Source organism: Colobus angolensis, unplaced genomic scaffold (assembly GCF_000951035.1).
Source record: "Colobus angolensis palliatus isolate OR3802 unplaced genomic scaffold, Cang.pa_1.0 Scaffold119, whole genome shotgun sequence".
Lineage (NCBI taxonomy): Eukaryota > Metazoa > Chordata > Mammalia > Primates > Cercopithecidae > Colobus > Colobus angolensis.
This window is the reverse complement of record NW_012113030.1, coordinates 64,974-83,270: the sequence shown is the minus strand read 5'-3', so window position 1 is coordinate 83,270 and position 18,297 is coordinate 64,974. Positions and strand designations below refer to the sequence as shown.

Here is an 18,297-nt window from a genome sequence, read left to right as displayed (position 1 = left end):
TACTTTCAACCCCTGCACCCTGCAATGCTCTCACCCTGCAACACCGACACCCAGCTCAACCTGACATGGGACCAGACGTGCTGGCTGGGGGTGTTGATTGCTTCACTTCCTTGCCAGACTCAGTAGAGGAAGCTGAGACTGAGCAGCCGCAGGAACAAGGTGGGTTTTGCAGGTGGCTCAGGCTTCCTCTGGTTATGAGCTGGGCCTTGGGGTAACCTCGGGGGAGGTGACAGAGCTGAGTACGGAGGGCATTGGATGCGGCTGTCACCCCTCTGTGGTGCGGGCTGGGGGCTTGGGGGACGTTGACTGAGGTGGGCCTGAACCTCTCGTCTACTCTGACACTGGAGGCTGTGGGGTCCCACGCTTCTTCCAATGAACATGCTGGCCCGCGTCTGGTCCCTGACCGAGATGGGACATCCTTTCCACTGCTGGGGCCCACATGTAGCTGTGGGTTCCTTTCTCATGACCTGGAGAAGCTACAGCTTGCCCTGTGCTCTGCCTCAGAGATGGGAGGCCACACTGCCCTCAGCGGGTAGCAGAATTCAGAGCCTTAGGTTGCAGGGGCCTCAACTGAGGTCCCTGGTCTGCTCTTTCCTGAGGGGCTGATTCAGGGAGGCCCTCCCGTCTCCGCTCTGGGCTCTGTCTCTTCCCCTCACACAGGGTCCACATGTGGACAGCCTGGTGATGTGGACGCACCAAGGGCCCTTGAAAGTTCCCTGGGAATGGGATCCATCCCAGTACATTTGGGATGCAGGCACAAGGTCCCAGAGGAGGCCTGGGAAGCCAGTGGGGAAGGGAAGGCTGTAGTAGGTTTAGCCTCGGGGAGGGGGTGGTTCCACCCTCTGCCAAAGTCCCTGGAGCAAAGGCACGTGGCTCTCCAGCTGCCCCAGAGGCCAGGGTAGTGGCTGGGAGGGGCTGTGTGCCTCTGCCGGGTGGGGGAGATTTCTTAGCTAATCTAGTGAAGTCAAGTCAGACATTTGCCTGTAAATCATATTTATTTATTTTTTAATTCCAAGGCTTTACAGATGAATAAGGAGACAGTTTGTATTGAAAATAGTCTTTTACATGTGAGCTTGAAAAAGAGAGTCTGTTTAAATCTAGTTTTTTCCTTCCCTGTAATGCCTCTTTTCATCCCAGGTTTTCCAACAGGAAATGCGCTCGTTTGCTCACCTCTGGGAGGGGGCTTTGGCTAGGAATCCACCAAAGACAGCAGGTGCCAGTGGACTGCTTGAGCAGTCTGGCCTTTGTTAACCCTTTAGGAACTGTGGGCTTCAGGTTTTCAGACCATCCAAGGTGAAGGTGGCCACAGTGGCCTGGAAGCTTTCCCATCCTTCCTGCAGGGATGGTCCGTTTCCCTGCACAGAGCTTGGTACCTGGGCACAACACCCCTGTCCTGTGCCATCGGTGGCTTTACCAATTTTGCATAGCAGCTTTTGAGCTGATCAATAGCTCTGATTGGCTGTTGAGGATTTCATGGATTCCTGTACCCCACTGGGGGGCCCAATATGCTGACAGAAGTTACATTTGTAGTTGTAGTGCTGCATACACATGGGTCCAGTTAGAAGGCTTTGATTCTTTCTAAAGGGAAAGGCATCTCTAAGGGATCACTGAGCTGACATAGTCTCCTCAAACCATGCTGTTAGGTGGGCGACAAAGCAGGACAGGAGGGTGATTTCGTAGGAGAGTCGGGCCACGGGCCTGCGTGTTCTCTCTGTCTCCATAGTGCCGGAGTTCTTACGTGCTCCAGGCCCTGGGTTTGCATTGCACATAATTCTCAAGGGCTCATGGCAAGCTGCACCAGGGACACAGGGCGGGGATGCGGGGACCCTGCCCCCAGTGGACCAAGGACTCACTGCTGGACTCTAATCTGTCTAGGTATTTTTGTGACTTACAGAAATACCTGCACCTTGCCTGGGCCTGGAGCCACAGGAGACCCTTCCGAAGGTTAGGAATGTTCTGGAATAATGCAAGGCCTGCCCAGGCTGCCCCCAGGAGCCAGCGTCCTGGGGTCTCTGTGCGGCATCCAGCAACGTGAGCTTGCAGGACCCCGAGGAGCCCTCCTTCTGCTTGGAAGCTGAAGACGACTGGGAGGATCCAGAGGCCCTGAGCTCATGGCTGCTGTTCCTGAACAGCTCCGGATACAAGGCCAGCTTCCGTGGCCTGTACAACATGGTGCTGCCATGGCTGAGCGGCATGTTCTGCAGCTTTAGCGACGAGGAGGAGCTGACTGGGTGCTTGGCACAGGCCCGAGGGGTGGCCAAGAAAACTGGCCTCCTCATGACCCTGGCCAGGCTCTGCTTCCTCCTGGGGCGGCTGTGCTGCAGGAGGCTCAAGCTGTCCTAGGCCCAGGTGTACTTTGAGGAAACACTGGGGACCCTAGGGGGCAGCTTCGGGGACCTGTTCCAGGTGGTGGCTGTGTACGCCAACCTGACCAGCATTTACCGGAAGCAGAACTGGGAGAACTGTACACAGGTGGTTCCCAAAGCCGTGGCTCTGCTCCTGGGGACGCCCAGCCACATCTGCAGCACCGAGGCGGACGGGGAGCTCCTGCAGCTGGCGCTGCAGTGGGCGGTGGGTGGCCAGAGCCTGCAGGCCAAGGCCCGGGCCTGCTTCCTGCTAGCCAGGCACCACGTGCACCTCAAGCAGCCCGAGGAGGCCCTGTCCTTCCTAGAGTGACTGTTGCTTTTGCACAGGGACTCGGGAGCCCCAGATGCTGCGTGGCTCTCAGACTGCTCCCTGCTGCTGGCTGACATCTACAGCTGCAAGTGCCTGCCCCACCTGGTGCTGAGCTGTGTCAAGGTGGCCTTATTGAGGACACAGGACTCACTGGCCGGCTCGCTGAGGAGCGTGAACCTGGTGCTCCAGAACGCCCTCCAGCCCCACAGCCTCTCCACCCAGACTTCCCACTACATCAGGGAAGCGCTGGCCTCCCTAACCCCTGGCACAAGCCAGGCTCTGCGTGGCCTTCTCCACGCCAGCCTGGCCCAGCCGTACAGCCACCATGGCTACCACAGCCCGGCCATAACCTTCATGACGCAGGCGGTGGAAGCCAGTGCTGTTGCTAGAATCTGTGCCATTGTGGACACCCTGGTGGCCCTGGCCTGGCTGCACGTGCTTCATGGGCAGAGCCTGGTGGCCTTGAACATCCTGCAGTCTGTCCAGGATGCGGTGGTGGCCAGCGAGGACCAGGAAGGTGTGATTGCCAGCATGGTGGCCGTGGCTCTGAAGAGGACGGGCGGGACGAGGCAGGCAGCCGAGGGCTACTACCGCGCCCTATGGGTGGTTTGGGACCTGGGCCAGTGGAGGAACCAGGCAGTGGTGCTGGCCATCTTCGGGACCCTGTGCCTGCACGCAGATGCCAGCAGACTGGCCCAGCACTACCTCCTGGAGGCCGTGCGTCTGTCCTCGAGGCTTCCCTGTTTGGAGTGTGGCCAGGACTTCACCCACGTACTCCTGCAGCTGGGTCACCTCTGCACCCGTCAGGGCCCGGCCCAGCAGTGCAAGGGCTACTGTGAGTGGGCCCTTCTGGTCGCCGTGGAGATGGACCATGTGGAGAGTGAGTGTCCCAGTTCCTCCTGTGCGCCTTCGGGGGCCACTCGGGTCAGGGCACACCTGGGGTTTGTGATTCAGAAACAAGTGGTGGGTTTTCCACCATCGAAAGTGCTGAGTCATGGCCAGCAGCAGATGTTGGCAAGCGCCCTGGGGACAGGCGGTTCCCATGCAGGGCCAGGCCCTCTGTGCCCTACTGGGGCAGCCAGCTCTTTCCAGTTTGCTCAGGGACCATCCTGCCTTGAGCACGGAAAGTCCCGCATGCTGGGAATCCCTGGCCATAACCCTGGGATCAAGGCAGGCTCTGCTGAGCTGGAACTTGGGGCCCTTCCATGAGCCAGGCCCTGAACGCCAGTTCTTGTGCCTGTGTTATCTGATTGGTATCTCGGCAGCCCTGCACACCTGTCATCCCACTTCACAGAGGACACAGGGGCGGATGATTGCCCAAAGCCACAGAGCAGCTCATGCAAAAGCAGCTCGTGCAGAGTGTGCCAGGCCCCACCCACAAATGGAGCTTGTGGGGTCCTGGGGAAGCAGGTGCTGAGCGTGGGAACGTGAGCTTCAGGCCAGAGAAGCCACAAAAGGGTGAGTGGCTTGATGGCGGGGCAGCACTTGGCCCCGGGTTAGGGAAGCCTCTTTAGTCTGGGATCAGAGGGTTGAGAGGATTTAGTCAAGTAATAGGCGTGGATGAGGAGCTGGTGGTGGGGTGAGGGGCTGGCGGTTTAGCCTGTGTGAAGGCCCAGGGGTGAGCGAGTGGGGGTGAGTGAGCGGGGATGAGTGGGGTGTGAGCGGGGGTGTGAGTGGGGGTGAGTGAGCAGGAGTGTGAGCGGGGATGAGTAGGGTGTGAGCGAGGGTGAGTGAGCAGGGCTCATACGGGGAGGTGCAGAGTTGGGAGTGGGTGGGTTGGGTGCTGGATGGTGAGAAGCTCTTCTGGAGAGCTAAGCAGGGCCTGGGGCCTCAGGCTGTGGCTTGGCCTTTTCCCCAAGAGCACCGGGGAGCCATGGAGTGCTGTCGAACAGTCACTGCACACTGAGCAGTAAATGGACAGTAGGTGGGCAGGGCTGTCCGAAATCTAGGCCGCAGAGAATAGATGAGGAAGTTGAGTCCAGGGAAATGGCTGAGACAAGGGATACTGTTGAGTTCCCTCTGCCTTGCAGCACTTTGTCATGGCACAGTGAGACCACTCAGAGGTGCCTCCTGTGGCCTGGACCAGAGCCCCAGGGGCAGTGGCCAAATCTGCCCATTTCCCAGCACAGGCCTGGCACCCACTCCTGGCCCTAGGAGGGATGAGATTTTGGAAAGGACCGTGTGAAGGGGCCCTGGTCCCACACATCTGCCCAAGGAGGGGTGGGGGGTCCATACCCAGGCTTCTTCCCCAGGGCATTCTCTGACTGGAAGGAGACCCTCCAGGAGCCCAGCACCCCAGCCCCCACTGCAGCCTCCGGTGGCTCCTGGCACAATAGCCTGTGGCACCTCCTCCTATGAGGCCCTCCCCAGGGTGCTGGGGGATTAGACTTGGAAATGCAGGCCAGGGAATAGAGATCATGCTTCCCTGTCTCCCCACCCTGCGCTGAACGGTCCAGGAGACCAAGGGTGGGGTTGATACCCCACATGCTTACTTGGGGTCATTTTTGAGTCACTTTCGGTAGTTTGTGTCCTTCTAGGAGTTTGGCTGTTGTGTCTAGATGGTCTGATTTGTTGGTGTATAATTGTTCGTAGTGTTTTCATGGAATCCTTTTATTTCTGTCAGGTCGGCAATAATGTTTCCTCTTTCATTTCTGATTTTAGAAACTTGGGTTTGTAATTGTTTATTTATTTTTATTAGAGATGGGGTCTCATCATGTTTCCCCAGGCTGGTCTTGAATGCTGGCCTCAGCGATCCTTCCACCTCGGCCTCACAAAGCGCTGGGATGACAGGCGTGAGCCATGGTGCTCAGTCTCTGATTTGAGTCATTTGTGTCCCATCTTTCTTTTCTTGGTCAGTCTGGTGAAAGACTTGTCAATTTTGTTATTATTTTCAAAAAACCCACTTTTGGTTCTGTTGACTATCTCTTTTGTTTTTCCATTCTCTGTATTTTTACTTCCCATTTCCACTCTCACGTTTATTATTTTCTTCCTTTTATTCACTTTGAGTTTAGTTCATTTTCTAGTTTCTCAAGGTGGAAGGTTAGGTTTTTGATTTGAGATTTTTCTTCTTTCTTTGAATGTAGACATTTACAGTTACAAATTTCCCTTTCAGCACTGCCTTAGCTGCATCTTGGAGTTTTTGATACACTGTGCTATTATTATTATTATTATTTTTTAGGTTTTGCTCCATTGCCCAGGCTGGGGTGCAGTGGTGCAATCTTGGCTCACTGCAACTTCTACCCAGGTTCAAGCCATTCTCATGCCTCAGCTTCCCGAGTAGCTGGGATTACAGATGTGCACCACCACACCCGGCTAACTTTTGTATTTTTTTATAGAGATGAGGTTTCACCATTTTTCCCAGGCTGATCTCAAACTCCTGGACTCAAGTGATCCTCCCGCCTCGGCCTCCCACAATGCTGGGATGACAGGCGTGAGCCACCGTGCTGGCCCGGGCTGTGCATTTGTTTGCATTCTTCTCAAATTAGTTTTCAATTTCCCTGATGGTCTCTTCTTTGACTCACTGGTTGTTTAGGAGTGTGTAATTTCCACATATTTTTGAATTTCCCACTTTCCTTCACTCTTGATTTCCAGTTTCATGCCAGTACCGCTGAAGAACACCTCTATTTTGGCCTCAGTCCTTCTCCATTCACTGAGGCTCGTTTTGTGGCCTGGCACATGGTCTGTCATTGGGAATGTCCCATGGGCGCTCGAGAGGACTATGCATTCAGCTGTCGTTGGGGGATGTGTGTGACAGATGTCCATTTGGTGTCCCTGGTTTCCAGTATTAATCTTCGGAATGTTTCTGACGCTAGAAAATCAGAAGCTTTCCACTGTTCCTAGCACCGTGGCTTTGAGAGAGGCCACTGAGCCTATGGTTTTGGAGCCTGGTTGCATGAGAGAAGCATGTGTGGGAACACCAGGGGCTGGCTTTGAACGCCATTCCCCCAACGCGATGCCATGTGTGGCAGACATGACGCTTGGCTTTGCTCTCTCAGGGTTCCGTCTGCTACAGGGGCTACTTGTGCCCCTGGCCTCATCAGCTCAGGCTGAAGGCGGCCCTCGCCAGAGGGACTTTGTGAAGCAGAAATAGATGGCCTGGTGCAGGGGCCAAGCCTGGCCAGGACCTCAGCCCTGGGAGTTGTAAAGAAGGCCGGCCTCTACCATGAGCATCTGCACTAAGCTGTGCCCATGTCACGGTGTGCTCGGTGTCTGCTCTTGTACAGGTACATGGCCTGTCTGAGCTCAGGCTCCCCGCCTATGGGGCCCAGGTTCATAGAGGTGTGAAAGAGACAAGCACAGCGCAGGGGCCTCCGAGCCCAGCCAGCCTTGCTTCGATGCTGGGAGGCTGACGTCTTCCATTTTGTCTTCTGCCCAGGCCAGCTGCAGGCCGTCCAGTGGCTGTGCTACTTCTACAGCGTCGCCATGCCCAGCGAGGCCCAGTGTGTCATGTACCATGAGTTCCAGCTCTCCCTGGCCTGCAAGGTGACCGACAAGGTGCTGGAGGTGGCAGCTCCTGGAGACCATCAGTCAGCTCTACCTGTCCCTGGGCACCAAGCGGTGAGGGCTGGCTTTGCAGTGGTGGGGGTGTGGAGGGGGGCAAGGGGGTTGGGGGGGCAGGGAAGGGGGCATAGGGAAGCTGGCCCAGGGCCCCATCAGCCCCTTTCCTTTGGATCATTTGGTTCCTTGGCATCAGATGCTTTGAGCTGGTGGGTCTGGAGTCGTCCCAGGGCTGCTGCTGGCTCGTGAGTCCCAGCTTGAGCCTCCCTTGTTGGGTCAAAGGTCATCTCAACCCCAGCAGAGGCAGTACGTGCACTCTGGGCTGTTCTTCCTACTATGGTGGCTTTTGTCATCTGACCTCTGCCTGCCCCGAGTCTTCACTCCTGGCCTTCATCTGTCTCCTTAAATGTGACCACAGCAGCTACCTGTGGCTTCTCTCCCCCAGAAGAGAGCCAATTGTGTCACCTGCTTCCCTGGGGCAGGGTTTCAAGGTCTCACGTCCCATATCTGGCCCACTCGGCTTCCCCCGAGCATCCTGACCTAGTGGGATAGCCATGGCCCTGGCCAACCCACCCACAGCCCCTCGAGTGTCGGACTTACTTAGAGAGTGGGGAAGGAGCCAGATTCCATGGGGACCCGGGAGACTGGCTCCATCCAGTCTTGGCCTCAGGTTCACAGAAGGAAAATGGGCCAGTGTGCTAGAGCCATGCTTCTCGAAGTGTAGTCCCTGGACCAGCAGAGCAGCATCTATATCACCTAGGAGCTTGCGGCAAGTGGGAGTTCTGGGGCCTGCCCTAGGCCTGTGGAGCCGGAAGCTCTGGGGGCAGGGCCAGCAAACTATACAGACAGGCCTCCGAGTGACTGTGATGCCTGTACACCTTGAGAACCATCGGCCTAGATAGCCTCTGAACACTAACGGCTCCTGGTGCGTCTGGAGAAGACACAGGCCATGTCTGGGAGGCAGGGGAGATGGGCTAGCACACTCCTCCTGCCACAGGGCAGCATGATGCTCGATTCCCTCAGAAGAATGTCCTTCATCTTTTCCATGCCATGTGTGTTCACCCTGGCCCTCCCAGCAGCCTGGGAAGGGCAGAACACTGCACACACAAGACGGCCGTTCGCAGTCCTCACATGCCAGATTCATCTGTCACCAGACCCGCGGGAGGAGGCAGACTGGTTCCAGGAGGATGACAGCCCTTGTTCTGACACCTGTGTCTGATTCCAGGGCCTACAGATCCACTCTGGACTACACCAAACGAAGTCTGGGGATTTTCATTGACCTCCAGAAGAAAGAGGAGGCGCATGCCTGGCTGCAAGCAGGGAAGATCTACTACATCCTGCAGCAGAGTGAGCTGCTGGACCTGTACATCCAGGTGAGTGGCAAGGGATGCAGGAGGGCCCCTGTGCTGTTCACTCTCTGTCCATCCATCCATCCGTTCATCCTTCCATCCATCTATCCATCATCCATCCATCTGTCCTTTCATCCATCCATCATTCATCTATCCTTTTATCATCCATCTATTCACCCATCTATCCATCCATTCACCTGTCCATCCACCCATCCATTCATCCTTCCATCATCTATCTGTTTACCTGTTCATCCTTCCATCCATCCATCCATTATCCATTCATCCATCATCTTCCCATACACCTGTGGGTCCTTCCATCCATCCGTCCATCATCCATCCATCATCCATCCATCATCATCCATCCATTCACCTGTCCATCCATCCATTCACCTTTTGGTCCATCCATTCACCTGTTTGTCCATCCACCCACCCTTCCTTCTATCTTTCCATCATCTATCCAACTGTTCATCCTTCTATCCATCCATCCATCATTCATTCATCTGGTCACCTCTTCATCCATCCATTCACCTGTTTGTCCATCCATCCATCCATCTTTCCATCCATCCTTCCATTATCCATCCATTCAGCTGTTCATCCTTCTATCTATCCAACCATCTTCCATCCATCCATGATCCATCCATTCACCTGTCCATCCATCCATCCATCTATTCACCTGTTCATCCATCCATTCACCTATTCATCCATCCATTGTTCATCCATTCTTTTATCATCCATCCATTCAGCCACCATCCATCCACCTGTTCGTCCGTCCATCCATTCATCCATCCATTCACCTGTTCATCCATCCATTCATCCGTTCATCCTTCCATCCATCCATCCAGCCATCATCCATCCATCTGTCCATTCATCCATCCATCATTCATCCATTCACCTATCCATCCATTTGCCTGTTCATCCATCTTTCCACCAACCATCCATTCACCTGTTCATCCATCCATCCTTCCATCATCCAATCCTTCCATCCGTCCATCTCTCCATCCACCCACTTATCCATCCATCCATTCACCTGCTCTTCCATCGATCAGTCCATTCATCCTTCCATCATCCATCCATTCACCTGTTCATCTGTCCATCCATCCATCTATCCATCCATCACCCATCCATCCCCCTGTTCCTCCTTCCATCATTCATCCATCCATCCTTCCATTATCCATCCACTCATCTCCTGTTCTTCCTTCCATCCGTCCATCATCCATCAGACAGACACACATCATTCCAACCACCCACCCATCCGTCCATCCATTCATCTGTCCATCCATCCATTCAAGCATCCATCCATCCATGTGTCTACACATCTGCTCATCCATTCATCCATCCATCCACTCATTCCTAAGCCACTGCTGAGCACCTGTTGTATGCCTTTTCCCTCCCTCCAACTGGTTCCCTCACATCCTCCCCCAGTGGCCAGCATCTTCTCCCTGAGGGCAGAGGCATGGCCCCTCACAGTGCCTAGAACCTGCTGGTATACAGCTAATGCTCAAAGAATGTGACCACTCAGTTAACACACAGAAGAATGTGCTCCAAGCAACACGTGACACATCTCCTTACAAAATGAACCTATCATAGCGGCTGTTTTCAGAGGCTTTCCCACACACAGTGTGATCTGGAACAAATTGTGAAGCCCACGAGCCTGGTGAAGCTTTCATTATTGAGCCCCTGCTGTATACCTCCTTGAGCTGAGGAGAAGGATCAAGAGCTCATGGCCAAGAGGGGACCAGGCCCACCCACAAACACTGTTGATGTGCAGCCCTGAGCTGCAGCAGGGATGTGGCAACGCAGAAAGGAACCAGGTGATGGGCTCCCAGCAATCTGGGGGCCACGGAGACTGTTTGAGTGCCGGGGGGTGGGCTCGGGCTAGCCCTGGTGGTAGGATTCACAGGTGTCAGGCTCCTGGGCTGTAGCTGCTCAGTCACCTCCTGGCACTCAGGTGCATCAGTCCATTGTCCTCATGCCAGTGGTGGGGCAGCCCTAATGCACAGGTCTGAAAAATGCTCAGGTGTACCTGCAGTGTGTGAGAGGAAGGAGGCTGGCGAAGGTGGGTGTGGTCACCTCACCAAGTGTGGATCTTGAGGGAACTTCTGCTCCTTTCAGGTGGCACAGAATGTGGTCCTGTACACAGGTGACTCCAACCTGGGGCTGGAGCCATTTGAGGCAGCTGGAGACATCTTCTACAACGAAGCCTGGGAGCGGGAGAAAGCCGTGTCCTTCTACTGGGTGAGCTGGCCTGTAGGCTGATGTGGGTGGGCCTCAGGGAGTCACCTGGAGGGCTGAGGCACAGGTGTGGCAGGGCAGAGGCCTCCCACCTGGAGGCAAGGCCACCCATGCACATGCTTCGTTTCCCAGTGGTCTCACCGGGAATGATATTGACTGTGCCCCTGCCCGGGACAAATGCTTGGGGCCTGGATATGGCAATGGCCCTATCCTTGCCTAGTGATCTCACCATGACGTGCCCCCTGCCCAGGACAAACGCTTGGGCCGTGGACGTGGCATTGGCTCTACCCTCGCCTAGTTGTCTCACCGGGAAAAACGCTCGGGTCTGGATATGACAGTGGCTCTACCCTTGCACCTGATGATCTCAAGCAACCATGAGTGGGAAGTCCTGTCCCCATCTTCCAGATGAGGAAGCTGAGGGTCAGAGAAGCACAGGGACATGTCAAAGGACACACCGCATGTCAGTGGGTGGGCCAGGGCCCAAGTCTGCCTACACTCTGAAGCGGGGACGGCTTCTCCCTTCCTCTGAGCTCACGGTGTGGCTCAGCCCTGGGCACAGATAAATGTGTTTTTAGAGCAGAGAGGAGTGCTGGCTCTCCCTAGTCAGACCCCCAGTGCCCTGGTGGGAGAGGCTGCTCTGAGGCTGCCAGGTGTAGCTAGATGGGCCTCAGGTGACTCTTCAACCCCCAACTTGGGTGTCTGAACCGTGCGTTATCCCAGAGCACAGAGCTCTGTGGAGGTGCAGGGGGTAACTGGGGCATGGGATGCTAGCACATGTTTGAGCTCTGAGGAAGGTGCTGGGTAAGGTGGGTGCTGCGGGAAGCCTGACCCCACCTGCCTGTGTGGTGGGACCGGGCCCTGCCCCTGGCAGTGATTATGGGCAACCGCAAGGTGGAGCCGCAGCTGCAGCTGTGCAACAAGCTGGTGGCACTGCTGGCCACGCTGGAAGGAGCCCCAGGAGGGCTTGGAGGTTGCCCACATGGCCCTAGTACTCAGCATCACTCTGGGTAAGTCCCCTGAGCCCCCGCCCTGCCAGGACCACACTTTGCCAGAGCCCAGCCTCCAGGTCTGTAGGGCAGGGGCTAAAACAGCTGCTGGATTTTCCTAGTCTCCTGTCCAGGCAGGCAGATCTGCCCAGCTGGCTTCCCCGTCCAGCCGTGTGGCACAGCCCGAGGTCTCTTCGCGCAGTGCTGAGCTCTGCTTCCTCTGTCTCTTCCCGCTGCTGACCACAAGGGCCACCCAGTGTGCCCTCTGCCTTCCAGACATGCCAGGCATCTCGGTCCCTGTGTGTGCCAGGCTGAGTGACACATTCCCTTTGTCTTGTGCCCTTCCCACCCTCATCAACCACATGGCTCTCTGGCTGATGAAATCCCAGTGCCCCTTCCAGCAGCCTGCCCCTTAAGGCCGGGCATCCCCTGGTGCTGTGCCAGGATCGTCTATCCTCCTCCAGAGACAGGGAACCCTGGGCGGGCCGCATGCCCCAACGCCTTGTGCCTTGGGGCCCAGTACACAGTAGGTGTGCAGCTGTGTGGAAATGCATTGAATGCAGGCTCCACGGCACTCGCCCTGAAAAGGGGAGGACATCAGAGACAGCCTAGGTGGGTTTGTGCATCTGGGGGGGGACCTGGAGCTCAGGCATGCGGTGACTCCCCCAAGGTAACGGGCTGTGATCGTGACACACCCAGGAGGAGTCGGATGTCACGTCTGTGGGCTGCATGGAGCCGGGGTTCCCGGGAGCACCTGGACTGCATGGGTTGTGGGCTCCCCTGGTTAAAACCAGTGAATAAAGGCAGGTGGCTATGTGTAGGCAGAGCTGGGCCATCCAAGTCCGACTTTGCCAAAGCCTCACAGTAGACAGGGGCAAGCCTTATTTGTTCTGCTTTGCAGATGGGAAGTGAGTCTGGGAACCCAGAAGGGACTGGCCAGAGCTGCCCAGGTGACCGCAGGTGCCCGGAGGCAAGCCAGGTGCTGCCCAGGGTCTGCATACCTGCTCCTGAGGGGCCTGTGTCCCGACTGCCCCAGGGAGCCACGTCCTCACACCTGCTCCTTTGGCCTGCACCCCAGGGGACCAGCTGAATGAGCACGTGGCCTACCACTGTCTGGCCGCCCTGCACCACCTGCTGGGCCATGGCAAGCTGGCAGAGCACTTCTACCTCAAGGCCCTGTAGCTCTGCAACTTGCCACTGGAGTTCGACGAGACCACCTTCTACTACGTGAAGGTGTACCTGGTGCTCGGTGACATCATCTTCTACGACCTGAAGGTCGGTGGGAAGGGACATGGCTGAAGGTGGGTGGGGAGGGGCAGGGCTCGGGGTGTTTCCAGCCCCCTTGGAGTGGGATCTCCACCCAGACCCCAGGGGCCTGGGTTCCAGCCTTCCTTAGGAATGGCCCAGTGGTCTCCCTGGAGCTCTGCACGTGGCTGGAGGAACCGGCAAGGTTCGCAGATACAACCCAGTTCCCAAGCTGGCCAGGCCCCACCCTCAAGAACTCAGTCTCTGCCTGGGAGGCTGACACATGAGCGGGCAATGGTGGCCTCTGGGTAAAGAAAGGAGATTGTAGTCAAGGGGGCCCTCCTGGAGGAGGTGACACCAAACTGAGTCTTGACAGTCAAGTGTCAAGTTGCATTTAACAAAGAAAACACGGTCGGGAGAAGGACATTGTGGAGGACGGCATCATCCTCACATTGAATCCACGTTGCAAGATCCAATCCAAATCCCAGTGCCTCCTCTAGGAAGCCTGCCCAGGGTGCCAGCCTGCACGGAGCAATTCCTTCCTGGAGTCCCCAGACACCTTGAATCTTCACATCACCCAGGAAGGGTGTGGTGGGACCCGTATTACCATCCGCTTCACAGACAGGTGAACCCCAGCTCATGGCAGGTAGTGGGGCGGGGCCCCAGCCAGGCTGAGACCTTGCTGGGTCGGGTCTGTTTCGAGGGGGAGGTGCTGTGTGCTCCCTCTGCCCCCAGCCCTGCAGGGGGTGGAGAGCTGGGACTAGCAGACTCAGACCTGGGGTGATTCCACCCCTCTGCCCAGCAGGCACTTGCTCCTCCTCAGCATCGCACTGGCACCGTGTCGGTGCTCCTTATGGGCTGAGGGGCCAGGGCGCTCCAGTCCAGGGACCGAGATCTTGGCCTTAGAACAGGAGGAGCTGGGGCAGCCCTAAGACTCCGCCCCGTATCCCTCACCACAGGCCTGGGAGGCCCCTGCCCAGTGCTGGTGATACCTGGTGGTCAGAAGCGGTCCCTGTGGCCTCCCAAGTCCCAGCCAGACAGGGAGGTGCCAGGCCCAGAGGGACACTGCTCTCACTCAGGGGCTCGCCTGGGACCCAGGGGATGGGCCTCCCAGAAGTGGGCCTTTATCTGTCTTGGTCAAGCCTGCCGCCCACTCCGCCTGTCCAAGAGGAATGAAAGGGCCAAGTAGTACCTGAGAGGCCGAAGTCCATGGTTGGGGTCGAGGGGCAGAGGCCTCCTTCACCTCCTTCCCATGCACAGCCCTCTGGGCCTCATCATGACTGTGCTGTCAGCCCAGGCCAGCTTCCCACAGGGAGGCCCCCTCGAGAATTCCCCAGGGGCGGCTGTTTTTCCAAGGCCACACCATCCTCCTTGTATAGGAGGCTCTGGACTGAGGGCCCAGAGGAGTGGGAGGGAAAGCTGGGCTGGATGGGGCCTGAAAGGCTGGCAGAGAGGCAGGGGTAAATGGGCATCCTTGCTGATTGCCTCTAAAATGCGGTCCCTTTTAGTCTACACTTGAGAGCGAGCCCTGGAATAGGGTGGATTAGGTGTGTCCTGGCTCAGCCTGCCACTCACTAGCTGCTGCACACACTACAGGCACACGCACATGCAGGCACGCACACAGCCACAGGTGCGCACACAACCACATACACAGGCACACGTGTGCACAGGCAGAGACATACTTTGGCTCCTTCCTGTTTAGTTAGGATGCCCCCACCCCTTCAGGAAGCCCTTGCCTCCCCCACCCGGCTGAGTCAGGGGCCTCCTGGGCCCCCCACAGGCTCCTGGGCTTCCCTCTGCCACAGCCCGGGCCACCTTTGTGGTCAGTGTTCAGTCCCAGGTCCCTCAGACTGGGAGCAAGGATGTTAGGCTTAGCCATGCACCCAGCAGAGTCCAGTGTTTTGCTGGGCTGGGGAGCATTGGATGAGCAGCGGTGGTGACTCAGGGTCTTCTCACGCCCCTGCTCCATGTGCGGGGCAGGGCAGTGAGGGAATGGACTGCTGCATCTTGGACTTTGTCCTTGGCCCTGGGAGCCATCTTGATATGGTAAAGAGGGACAGGCCAGGCCTGGGTCTTAGATAGGTCCCTTGGGTGTCCCCCATGTGGAGGAGGCGCCTGGGGAGAAGCGGGGGGGGGAGATAGAAGGGTCAAGGTGGAGGTCTGGGAGGCAGCATCCCAACCCAGGGATGGTGAGTTTGAGCCCAAGATGCATTGAAAATGGGAGTGGATGTCTGGGGAGTCACACTCCCTCAGTATTTCAGGGAACATTGCCAGGGAGAACACCTGTGAGATGGTTTTGTGCCTGGCCTGGCCCGTGGAGGGCCTGGAAATGATCAGCATGGACAGGGGCCAGACGGGAGCCTGGGTCACTCAATGCTGTGCCCCTGCTGTGGCTTGGAGCCACGGGTCCTGCATGGAACTCAGAGCAGGCAGGATCTGCCCTGACCTCAGCCCATGGGGAAAGCAGCCACTGCCTGCAGAGAGGGTGGGACTGGGGCATGAGGCTTGGGGTGAGTGGAGCATAGGGATAGTCAGGAAGGCTTCCAGGGGTTTCAGGGTTGTCCCTAACTCCTGCAGCTGAGACCACAGCAGTGTCACAGGCTTCGGGGCTCATGGGGTGAGCCAGCATTGGCTGGACATGTGGAATGACCTGGAGATGGGAGCAGCCTCTGGGAAGACAGGCTCCAAGTCCCCCTTTTGCTGAGCATGGCCTGTCCCCTTCAGGAACGGTTTGATGCAACCAGGTACTACCAGCTGGCACGGGCAGCCGCCGTGGACCTGGGCAACAAGAAGGGCAGAGCTGAAGACCTACACGCGGCCGGCCACCATCTCCCACAACTTCCTCCTGGACCACGAGAAGTCGCTCTTCTGCTACCAGAAGGCCAGGACCTTCACCACAGAGCTCAATGTCTGCAGGGTCAACCTGCCTCATCTGCCACTCTGCGGGTGGGCCCCCTGGTTGGCCCCAGCCACCCTCGCTGAGGACAGCATCCGAGGGAGTGGGTTTTGTGCAAGGAGGATGGTCTCCTGCCTCTCCTGGTGTCTCCCGTGGTTCATTTTCTGGGAAATGGAGGCATGAAAGCAGGGTTCAAATAGCAATGAATTTTTTTTGCAATAACATACTGAAATCCCCAGGGCATCCTTCCCTGTGTGCTTCCTGGGCTGTGTCTATGGCAGCTGCTTCCCTGGTGACAGCCCTCTGATCTTGGGGATGAGAAGGACCCTGAGTCCAACAGACCTGGGCCAGGTCACCATGAGCCTCGGTTTCCTTGGTGGCCAGAGGGGAGATGGTGGTGGAACTCCCTGGGCAGCTCCCTGCTCTCCTTGCTTAGAGCTTTTGCTGTAAGTCTCGTGCCGCCCTTGCCTTTATCCTTCAGGCCACTGTACCCGCATGTGGGGGCTGCTAGTGCCCCTGTTCGCCATTGAAGAAACAGAGGCACAGAGAGGTTAGGTGTCTCACCCACCGTCACACAACAGGTAGGGGCGGAGACACAGAGCCCAGTACACTGACCACCACACCACCCTGCCAGCCTCCTGCCAGGAAGGTGTCCCCCATTAGGACCCAAGGTCAGCTGCTGGACCTCTCGTGGTGTCAGGAGAGCCACAGGCCAGTGAGGGTGGCCCCGGGGATCCCTCACTCAGTGTCCTCTGCTCCCAGATTTGGTTGGGCCGAGCCTGGCCAGTCCCACCTCTGGCCACCGGTCAGCCCTGCGGGAAGTGAGATGCAGGGATCTCCGCCTGTGTAGACGCTGCTACCCAGTATTGAAAGCCTTATCTGGGCTGCCCCCTATGCCGTCCCCACAGGCCCCCTCCCCTTCCGGCCCCCGGCCCTCATCCCAGTCCCTGGAATCCCAGGTTTTCCTTCTTGGAATCTCTTGGCCCCAGGGAACACAGCTCACACGGTCTCTTTCCCAGTTTACGGCAAGGAAACCGAGGTTCAGAGACTGTGGGTGTCCCACGTGATTCTCACATACACTGCACTCTCCCAGGCCCCTCTTTTAAACACTTTAAATGAGGTGACATTCACATCGCATGCAATTAACTATTTCAACGCGAATAATGTGGTGGCATTTGTGCATTCACAGTCCTGTGCAACCACTCACGCCATGTGGTTTCAAAACGTGTTCATCTCCCCAGAAGAAACCTACCATCCTCAATCCTCACTAAGCTGTTACCCCTCCTTGGTATCCCCCAAGCCCCTCGTTTAATGGAAGGGGAAACTGAGGCCCAGAGAGAGACTTGCCAGTGGGTGGAGCTCTGATAAGGAATCAGGCACCCATCTGCTGCTTCAGTCCTGGGTTGGTTTTCCACCCAGCAGAGGTGACAGAGCCAGGAGGTTCTGGGACCCCATGCTTGCAGCCAGAGCCCTGCCCCGAGCTTCCCCACCAGGGGGCAGCAGAGAGCTTTCCAGAACCGGCCGCAGGGCTGGCGGGAAGCAGCGGGTCAGAGCTGGACCCCAGATCGCTGTCTCTGTGGGTTGGGCTTGGGAATTGGAGAGGAGGCCGCATGATTGGAAACGTGAAGACAGCACAGCCTGGCTGGAGGAGCGGGAAGTGCCGTCACGTTTACTGAGGACACAGATCTGCCCGCTGGGCCGGGCATGCAGCCACTCTTCCCGGGGTGGGGGGTTCGTCCGCAGGTCTGGGTTGCTCTTGGCCCCCGACCTGCCTCAGAGTCCAGGGGGCTTTGTGCCTCCCCATCTCCACCCACCCTGGCTGGTGCCATGAGGGGACTGGATCCTGGGATCCTGTTCCTCTTGGGCAGCAGAGACTGGGGGACCAGAGGAGATGATGGGTCTTCAAGCCCCACATTCAAACCCCAGCCCACCACGCAGAGTCTGGGTGTTCGGGGTGAGGGAGTTGATGTCTCTGAGCCCCAGTTTTGTCACCACTAAAATGAGCCCGACATACTGGGGCAGACTGCCAGCCCCAGGGCTAACAGAGGCCTGTTTCCTACTGACAATTCCTCTTACTCCTAGGAACAGCTCCAACAACCACACACTCGGGAACACTCAACCCAGGCCAACTTGTCAGAGGCACGTGAGCCAGAGTGACTCCATCTTGAATGGGGGCTGGGGAAAGGGAGGCTGAGACCTGCTGGGCCACATTCCCAGGAGGCTAGGCATTCTTAGTCACAGGATGAGATAGGAGGTCGGCACAAGATACAGCTCATAAAGACCTTGCTGATAAAGCAGGTTGCAGTAAAGAAGCCAGGCAAAGCCCACCAAACCCAAGATGGCCCACGGGAGTGACCTGTGATTATCCTTATGGCTCATTATGTGCTAATTGTAATGCATCAGCTGCTACAAGACA

General features: G+C 57.1%; 1 pseudogene; it reads left to right on the top strand.

Annotated features, from left to right (window-relative positions):
* Nucleotides 1-65: 65 nt before the first annotated feature.
* LOC105500842 lies at nucleotides 66-17,557 on the top strand (annotated as a pseudogene).
* The last annotated feature ends 740 nt before the right edge of the window (nucleotides 17,558-18,297 follow it).